We start from the raw sequence: 9,193 nt of genomic DNA on the forward strand, positions 1-9,193 counted from the left end.
CAATTGAGTGAAAACAATTACCAGCAAACAAGATTCATAGCAAAATGTCAGAGCCAAATGATTCAACGGCAAACGAAAAACAAAAGACAGGACACAAAGAGTGCATGTTATTTTATGTTATATATTCATGTAGTAACGAAATCCCCTTTTCTATTTTTCCCTAAAACTGTCGAGTATTTAACTTGTAATTGCCTTTAGTGTACTAACTGAAAATCTATTCAATATCCTGTTAATTAGGTTATACATAATATAATCTAGGGGTTACAGTGAACACATTCAAAGGGAATGTGCTCATTATAAAATCCTATTACATGTGGTTACAGTCTCTAAAGAAAACCTATGGGAATCCAGGTAATTTCCACATTTTAGACATGTGTGGAAAATGCCACACTTCCTCCTCTCCTGGAGGTTTCTGAGGAATGTGTTTTATTCCATCTGAAGCCTCAGGCATGTTAGAACTCCTCAACCAAAGCGTATTCCACACCTTATTCTGCTCTTCACATTGAGGCATCATGCTTTACAAATTTCTATCAATGATTATGCTCAGAGGTGTCCACAGGTATTGTTCTGAGTTTTGGATTTTTTTTTCCAAATTCACATGTCCATCTTCCTGTTGATTATCTCTCTAGTGCTGTGACTTAGGTGTGCCATCCCCCACTTAGAGAAGTGTGAGATCTATTAAACAATCCAAAATCTTGAGCCAAGAAAAGTACTGGCTAAATATCATTAAGGACTAGTTTTGTTTTCAAAAAAGTAATTGGACATACCCCAGCTCAGCACATTCATTTATATTTCTATTGAAAAACAAAACTTAAAAAATAAAATGCTAATACTAGGAATGCAAGTACTTTAAGTGAAACCAAAGTTAAAAACTAAAATCGCTCTATCTCATATCTAGCTCTTGAGTAAGGAAAAGGATTCATGCCCTTGACTCTGAAATGAACTTCATGACTGCCCCCAAGGAGTTCATTGTCTACGTGGAAAATTCCGAAGTTGCAGGAAAATATTTCCATTTTATCCACATCTCATTTCCACATCCACCTCTTGGACTACGGTCGAAATTTTATGACTATGGCTTCTTCCCTGGGCTTTACGTTGTCCTCCACTGAGATGCAGATAGAAAGTTAACACCTTTAGACTTATCAGTTTTATCCTCATATACTGTAAGTTACCTGCCTTTTCCTGAGAGCTGCTTCTGCAGGAGGCAGTGGCAGGAAGATTCTAAGAGAGGGTGAGGCCAGGTGCCTAGGAGGAGAGCAGCAGCAGAAAGGGAGCACTAAGGACACAGAAGGCAAGCCAACCCTTTCCCAATTTTACTTAAGGCTTCAGCAGGGAAAACTCTGTGAATACAATTGCAAATAGAACATCTTTCTAAAGTACATAAGCCCAGAGCTGCTTTAGGTGATGTTACAATTGGAGCCTGGACCTCTGCCCACTATACTTGTTTTTCTAGTCCCCAAGACATCACAGAGTTCTAAGGTGTCTTGGACCCTAACGGTCCAGGAAAGATGCTTTGAAAAACACTGGCCTATTAGAAGTTGCTGTTGTGAAAGAGATTTTCTTATCTATAAGAACGATTTTTTCTCTTAAACCTATAATCAAGGATTTAATATTTCAGAGGTTAATTTCTAGATAGGTGGTTGGGAGAAAAACTGGAAAAGAAAGGTATTGTTGATTGTTGTTTTTCAGCCAGATTCTTTGTACTATTAAGATCTTGATTTTCAAATAACATGGAGCTTAAGCCCAGAGGCTAAGGGAGTCTCACAGCTCCATAGATAGAAGCACTGCTTGAGAGCTGTACAAACCCAGACATTCCCTTCTCTCCATCTCTTGTTGCTGCTTCTTTCTTGCTGCAGGTGGGTTTATTCTGTTCTAAGCCCATTTGAAGGAAATGGTCTCAGTACTAATTCCAATTTATATCTTCTCTGTTCATGAAACCAGCCAAACCAATTCCAATTTAAGTTTTCTAGAAAGTACTTTGCTCAGCCCAGTTGAGCTGATTATTCCCATCATTCTGATTGTTCCCGTCAGAATAATCTGTGTGACAACTGTGCTATGGTTAGGACAAGTTTCAGAAAAGGAGACAAAACACTAGACAACTTCACAATAGTTGTCCAGCACTTTCTTCCTGGAAACCCATGCCCCGATACAGCAATGATGAGCCGATTCTCCCTATCACTTCCCAACTCCATATTCAGTGATGTCATCTTAGTAGCCTGAAATCAGCCAGGAGGGGAGTATTTATACCATGAAAACTGGCAAATGCTACACATCAGGGCTTTTTTTTTCAGACAGCCAATTTACCAGCACACCACTGTCAGATAAGTCCCCTGTGATTTGATTGGAGACAGCCACATTAACATCCACCCACACACTGTGAAGTACTGCAGATAACCTGGGTGTCCTTTTCTTCATAAATATCTTCCTCTAGAAGGAACCCAAGTAAACATGCTCACCCAAGTATTTTTATGTGTTTAAGAAAATAAAGTTAGACTTGTGCATCGCCATGGGTCCAGTGACCGCATTCCTGAGCATTTAGCGTAGTATTTCGAGCATCTCAAGCATTGTCCACCATCTTCATTACAAGGTTAGATATAGGTTAGAAGAATCTTAAAAATTATCCCCTTTCATAGTAAAAATTAAAAACAGCAAGTAGAGAAATCCAGTACAGAAGGTGTGAAGTGGTAGAAGTTACAAAAGCACTCTCTGGGATACCGCAGGAGCTCTACAAATGTTTGGGAATGTATGAAGAAAAGAAATGAAGTAGAAAGAGGAAAGGAGGTATGGGGGTGGGAAGGAGGAAGGACAAAACATAAACCAAATAATGAGATGACAACCAACAAGACAACCCTCCACTGAGATAATAAGCAAAAGACATTAAATAATAAGTATAAAAGCATTCATTCACTCAACAAATGATATCAAGTGCCAAACATATGGCAGGGACTTGGCATAAAAAAGTCCATAAGACATGGTCCCTGCCTCAAGCACTGTACAGTTTGGTAGAGAGTCAAGTAAATTGACATTTCAATACTGGTAAATGCTATGATGAGTTAACTACCCCATGCTGAGGGAGATCATAGAAAGGCTTCTAATCCAAAGTTGAAAGTCCCAAAAGGTCACACTTCCAAAAAAAGGAACATCTAAACCAAGACCTGAAGATCAAATAAAAGCTCCTTGAGTGAACAGGGTGGGGCAAAGGGCATTTCAGGTGGAGGAGAAAGTATATAAAAAGGGTTTAGTGTTGAGTGGAAATAGGCAATGATGGATTTAACAAGTTCTGACTAGCTCAGGATAGCATCCAAAAGAAAGCTGGAGATGTAAGTCAAACCAGGCAATGAAGGTCTCGCATAGCCTTCTCAGAACTGGGACTTCGAGGGCAAAGGAGAACCATCAAAGAATTGAAAAAAGATATCACTTTAGAGTAAATCAGGGAGTCCTGTTCATTTTATCTCCTGAATCGCTCTCAGACTGGTCTAGCCCTCTCCATGACTTTTCCAACTGGATTGACATGACATCTCCAGCTGGCCTCCTTGCCTCCACTCTGTCCTGCCTCTACACTTTTTCACATGGAAGGCAGGGAGACCAGCTGGAGATCATTGCAACAATCTTGTTGAGGGACTACTTTGGTGAAGAAGAGAAGTGGTCCAATCTGAGAGCCATTCAGGAGATCGAATAAGCTGGGTTCGGTGAGTAACAGGACTTGGGGCAAAGGAGTCAGGTTTCCAGGCTTCTGACTTGGGCAGCTGGGTGGATAGTGGTGCTCTTTACTTTAAAAAGAAATAAAGAAAAAATAGGTTTACCAGGTACTATGGTTTGGATATTCATCTCCTCCCAATCTCATGTTGAAATGTGATCTCCACTGTTAGAGATAGGCCTAGTGGGAGGTGTTTGGGTTATGGAACTGGACCCCTCATGAATGGCTTGGTGCCCTCCTCCCAGTCATGAGTGAGCTTTCGCTGTTAATTCACATGAGAGCTGGTTGTTTAAAGGAGCCTGGCACCTCCTTTTTCCTGTCTTGTTCCCTCTCACCATGTGACAGGCTGCTCATCCTGCACTTTCCATCTTGATTGTGAGCTTCCTGAGGCCTCACCAGAAACTGAGCAAATGCTACTACCATGCTTCTTGTGCAGCCTACAGAATTGTGAGCCAAATAACCCTCTTCTCTTTATAAATTGCCCAGCCTCAGATATCCCTTTATAGCAATTCAAAGTAGACTAACACAGTAGGGTAGATCAGGAGTTTTTGTCCTTGAGGTGCTATGGGACATCCCAGTAAAGATATATAGCTTATTCAAAAAGATTTATAGTTTATCCATATATATAAAGATTAAAGATATATGGAGATATAAAGATATATATATAAAAGATTAAAGATATATCTTAAAGATTATATATAACTTAATAGTTATCAAGTTTATTCAAAAAAGACAGGTCACCATGATTTATACTTTTTATGTTGTGTTTTGAGATGGTTAGTAAAAAACATTGCTTTTCCCCCCATCAAATGAGGCATGGGCATAAACAGAAGTAAACTACCACCTCTGATGATTGAGACATGCTCGGGAGACTCAGGCTGCCAATGTTTCATTCCTGATTTAGAGGGAGGGCCCAATGATCCCTGCCACCTGGTATTCATGTGCTTGTGTAGCCCTGTTCCATGCTGTATATGGCTGACTCATAGGACTAATAGGATACTGTGAAAATGACAAATGTGACTTCTGAGGCTAGGTCACAAAAGACATTATGACTTCTCTTGCTCTCTCATGAATCTCTCTCTCTGGGGTAAGTCAGCTGCCAGGTCATGAGGTTACCCAAGCAGCCCTGTGGAGGCACTCTTACTGTGAGGAACTGAGGCCTCCTGCCAGCAGCCATGTGACTGAGCCACCTTGGAAGCAGATCTTCCAGCCCTCAAGCCCCCAGATGACGGAAGCCCCAACCCCCTTGACTACACCCACATGAGAAAGCCTGAGCAGAACCACTCCTCCAAACTTCTAAATTCTCAACCCACAAAAACTGAGATACTATATGTTTATGGTTTTAAGCCAACAAGTTTTGGAGGCAATTTGTTACACAGCACCAGATAAGTAATACAGAAACTTACATGCCAGGTCACAGCAAATACACTGGAGAGCTGTAGGCCTCCCCACTGGGGCCTTCCCCTATAAAACTCGAGGCAGTTTTTCTCAGACTCCCACAGGCAACAGAATCATCTGCTAGGCTTACTAAAATACAGATTACTGGGCCCAACCCAAGAGTTTCTGATTCGATAGATCTGAGGCAAAATCAGAAAATGTGGTATTCTAGAGCAAGTTCCAGGGGTTTCAGAGCTGATGAAAACGATGTGACCGTGAGAGGGCGGTAACACACAGCAAGCTTGATTTGGGTGACACTGAGAAGTCTGCTCCTGGGAGAGTTTCTCAGAGCATGAGACCATTCCGAAGAGAAAGAGGACAAGGGAACTGCCGAGAGAGAGGGAATCAGAGGGGAGAACTACAATTACTAATTGGTGCCCTCAGTAGCCCAGCAAAGTCTCTGGGTCAATGAGCTCCCGAGGGCAGCAGACCTAGGAGTCTTGGTATAGATGCAGGATTTCTCCTATCAATGGCTAGCAGATGTCAGGTGCAGTTTCACAGGGTATGCAAAATAAAAAGGCTCTAAATGGCTAAGACCCTACTTATCTGGGCTATGTTTAAAACAACTGGGTGTGTAAACATTGTGTTTGGCACTGCTGGGCTTTTGAGCTCACTGCTCCCAGCCTCCTGTGAGGGAGTAAAGAGGCCCAAAATACAGAGGCCATCTTTGGCATTTATGTAACAAATTTTCACGTCTCCAGGTGCTGGTACTGTTGGCCCAAGAACACATTTTGAGGAGACTAGCCTCGAGGAACCACTAATGTGTGCTTATGGGCAGGATGGCAGTGGAGAAGAGGGTGAGGCTCAGTGTCTTCTCCCAAATTTTCATATTAAATAAAACCTCTTTCCCCAGAGAGAAGTAACAAGAGAGGCAGAGGGAAATGATTCTAACAGAAGTTCTAGCCACATGGAAGGAAGCATTAGCAGTGAGGAATAATGGTTCTCTCCCTAAACATACCACCCAAGGTAATGATTCTACATCCTAAGAAAATGTATTTTTCACAGGGGCATTTTTTTTCATTGTTTAGAAGAAGGAACTCCAATGAGGACCGTCTGGTTTTCTATAAACAGAAACCAGTTTCATTATTCTGACAAACAACAGCACTTTGCCTGCGGGTGGTAAAAGCTGTTTATATATCCTTACCTTAATTAAGTCATCTCTGACTAAAACTGATTATCTCACAAGTATTCTCAACAGACTTTCTTTAAAGAATTCTAAGAAATACATCTATTTTAGTGTTATAGAAAGTGTGTAAATTGAAATCTAATACTGAAGCTGTTTCCTTTAATTCCATTTTGAGTTGCTTTTATTTCTCCTTTATAACATTCATGTTCCCATAATTATCCATTCCTTCAATCATTATTTATCTAGTCTTAATGACTATGTTCTGTGCGTTAAGAACAGCCCTGGGTGCTTTGAGATGATAGAATTTAAAGCCAGAGCTAAGACTAAAAAACAAAAACAGAACAAAAAAATTTTTTTTAATTGTGAGAACTTATATGAAGAAAACTTGGTTACTGGGAGCTTTTGATAAACTCTATTGATTTCAGCTATTTTGTTTTCCTTTCTCCCTCCATTCACATTTAAGGGAACTAATACTAAATTAGCACGAAGAGCGCACGCCTGTGATCTCAGCTACTTGGGATGCAGAGGCAGGAGGATCACATGAGCTCAGAAGCTCAAGCCCAGCCTGGACAATATAGAAAGACACAGACTAAAAAAGAAAAAAAGAAGGGAAAAAATTAGCATGAAGAATTCCAGGGAGACAAGACAACAGAGCCACTTTCCTAGCCAAGAAAAATCCCAGTTTGCAGTTTACTGAATAGAAGTGTGCCACCTGACAGTAGTTTTAATGACTGACACTGAACCTTTTGTGAGTTTTGCACTTCTCTTGGCTGAAATCTCCAAACTGGCTCAAAGAAGCTCCAGCCTCTTCATTCTGTAAGTGTTGATACTATTTGCATAACTACCTGTCATTATCCCCTACCAGGTGCCTCCTTTCCAACCTTGAACGTTTCTTCTTGATTCATTATAACTAAAGAGCTAAGGTAGCCATTCAAGTTCACATTGTCAATGACCATGTAATCATCTTCCCTAGTGGCCAGAATTCCTTTCTTTTTATGAGGTTACGATTAAATTCCCTCCAGCCATAAGGTCAAAAGAATCTGGAACAGTCAGCCTTCCCAGTGACTAATTTCACACCTGTGACTCTGACACATAAAATAAGACCTCTTAAATGGAAGGTGTCAAATTAAGAAATAATATACATTTGACTACACCTGAACTGAAGTCAATTAGATGTAAAAATTAAAGACGGTGGCTTCTTTTCCTGTTACTGGAAGTGATGCTTGACATTCTACTTATCAATTTAAGACATCCGTGTCCCTTAGAAATGTTAAGGTAATTTGTAAGTTGGAAAAGAATTAAAATGGCCCAAAGCCTCAGGGAGATTAAGATAACGTGTTCATGTCTGTTCTGTGTAAAAATTTGTCTATCACTTTATTTTTTTCCCCTTCTCAAGATTTAAGTTTTTCTAAAATAGATTTTATTTTTCTGCTATTGAGGCTTCTAATATTTTGTTAAGAATTACGTGTATTATTTTGTTAATAATCACTACGCACAGCTAAATACCATGAGCCAATTTAGCCTCCGACTTCCAAAATGTAACATTGACCAATGGAGCTGCCTTTTATTTCTGTCATCTTGAAATGCACTGTGGACCTTCCCCTTCACCTACAGCTTTTAATGATTCTCAATTTCACAAGTCACACACCACCACCCCCAACTCCTTATGCCTTTATCCTCCTTTCTCCTCTGAGAGTTGCTTCGAGCAACAAGGCTATTTACTGGGAGCTTTGCAAGTCTAACTTCAATTGGAAGTCGTTGTCGAGTTTCTATCAGCGCACTTTGAGTGGACACCCAATTAAGAGACTGCTTATGGCAGCCACAGTGCCCCTTCCCTCATGGCTGTAAGGGCTCCTGGAAAAGTGAGGAGTGTGACCCACTGCCAGAAACCTCCAAACCTGCAGTTCAGCTACCCTGAGTTTCTGGGAAGTCAAAGTGAGCAGCTCATCAGGAACAAAGGCAGGTTTCCTTTATTCAAAAACATCCAGGTGATGACTCCAAGTCCTATAGAATAACCAAGATGCAATCCTTGCACTTCTTGAAGTTGTTGTTGGTACCTCTTGGTCTCACAAGAAAAGTAACTGTTGCCTTTTATGGTAGCTATCTGTTGTTACTGCCACCCAGGATCCATTCACTTTTTGATAGCTATACCTTGATTTCCCTTGGGTAACCATGCTTTTCTCACTCTCAGCTCAGATGCTTTGGATCATATTTTGCATGCTGTGGAGCACATACACCCAACTAAGGAGACAGTGGACTGAGGAAATATGAGGTCTGGTTCCATTTCTGTAGCACAAAAAGAGAAATGTCCAAGAATATGGCCAAGGAAAGCAGAGATCAGAAATGAAAAAAAGTTCCTGTTGATGTTGAGTTCCTTCATCAAGCTGCACCTGAAATAAACCCTACTTGCAATCGATGAATTCATTCATTCATTCATTCATTCAGAAATATTTATTAAGTATTTCTAGGTATCATCCCCTCTTCTAGAGCCAGAGGCACAATGTAGTCCTTACTCTCAAAGCATTCACCAACATGTAAAAAAGCAACAGCCATTCAATGTGATAAGCATTGGCATAGGGGCATTACAGAGCTGTATGCGGTGCTCCCAGAACAGCAGCTCAACTCAAAGAAGGGAATCTGTGTCCTAGAGGAAGAAGAGTTTGAAATATTTGGTTGAAGTTTTCATATAGACTGATTATTTCAAATGACACAGTACCACGCTGATGAGCTACCCCAACATTTGACCTCTCAGTTTTTTGTTACCTATTCCTGAATAGTGATTTTCTCCTCCAGGCCATCCTTTCCTATATCACATTCATGAGTTTAGATTTTACCTGGACCTTCTGTACCTTTTAAATAAAGAGCCAAACACTCCACTTTCTAACCACCATACCAATTTTTCCAGTTCTTGCACTCAATACTTCCTCTAGGTC

At 40.6% G+C, this 9,193-nt stretch overlaps 1 long non-coding RNA gene across 3 annotated transcripts in view; it reads left to right on the forward strand.

Annotated features, from left to right (window-relative positions):
• LOC105485570 (uncharacterized) overlaps window positions 1-8,670 on the forward strand; it is a 29,087-nt gene extending 20,417 nt beyond the window's left edge. The window contains exons 1-4 of one of the 3 annotated variants that reach the window (XR_989672.2): window positions 4,789-4,842; window positions 5,988-6,100; window positions 6,724-7,076; window positions 8,452-8,670. This is a non-coding gene — a long non-coding RNA (uncharacterized lncRNA). The other 2 variants (XR_011615151.1, XR_011615150.1) reach the window with 2 other exon arrangements.
• The last annotated feature ends 523 nt before the right edge of the window (window positions 8,671-9,193 follow it).

The sequence above is a fragment of the Macaca nemestrina genome, chromosome 16 (assembly GCF_043159975.1).
Source record: "Macaca nemestrina isolate mMacNem1 chromosome 16, mMacNem.hap1, whole genome shotgun sequence".
NCBI lineage: Eukaryota > Metazoa > Chordata > Mammalia > Primates > Cercopithecidae > Macaca > Macaca nemestrina.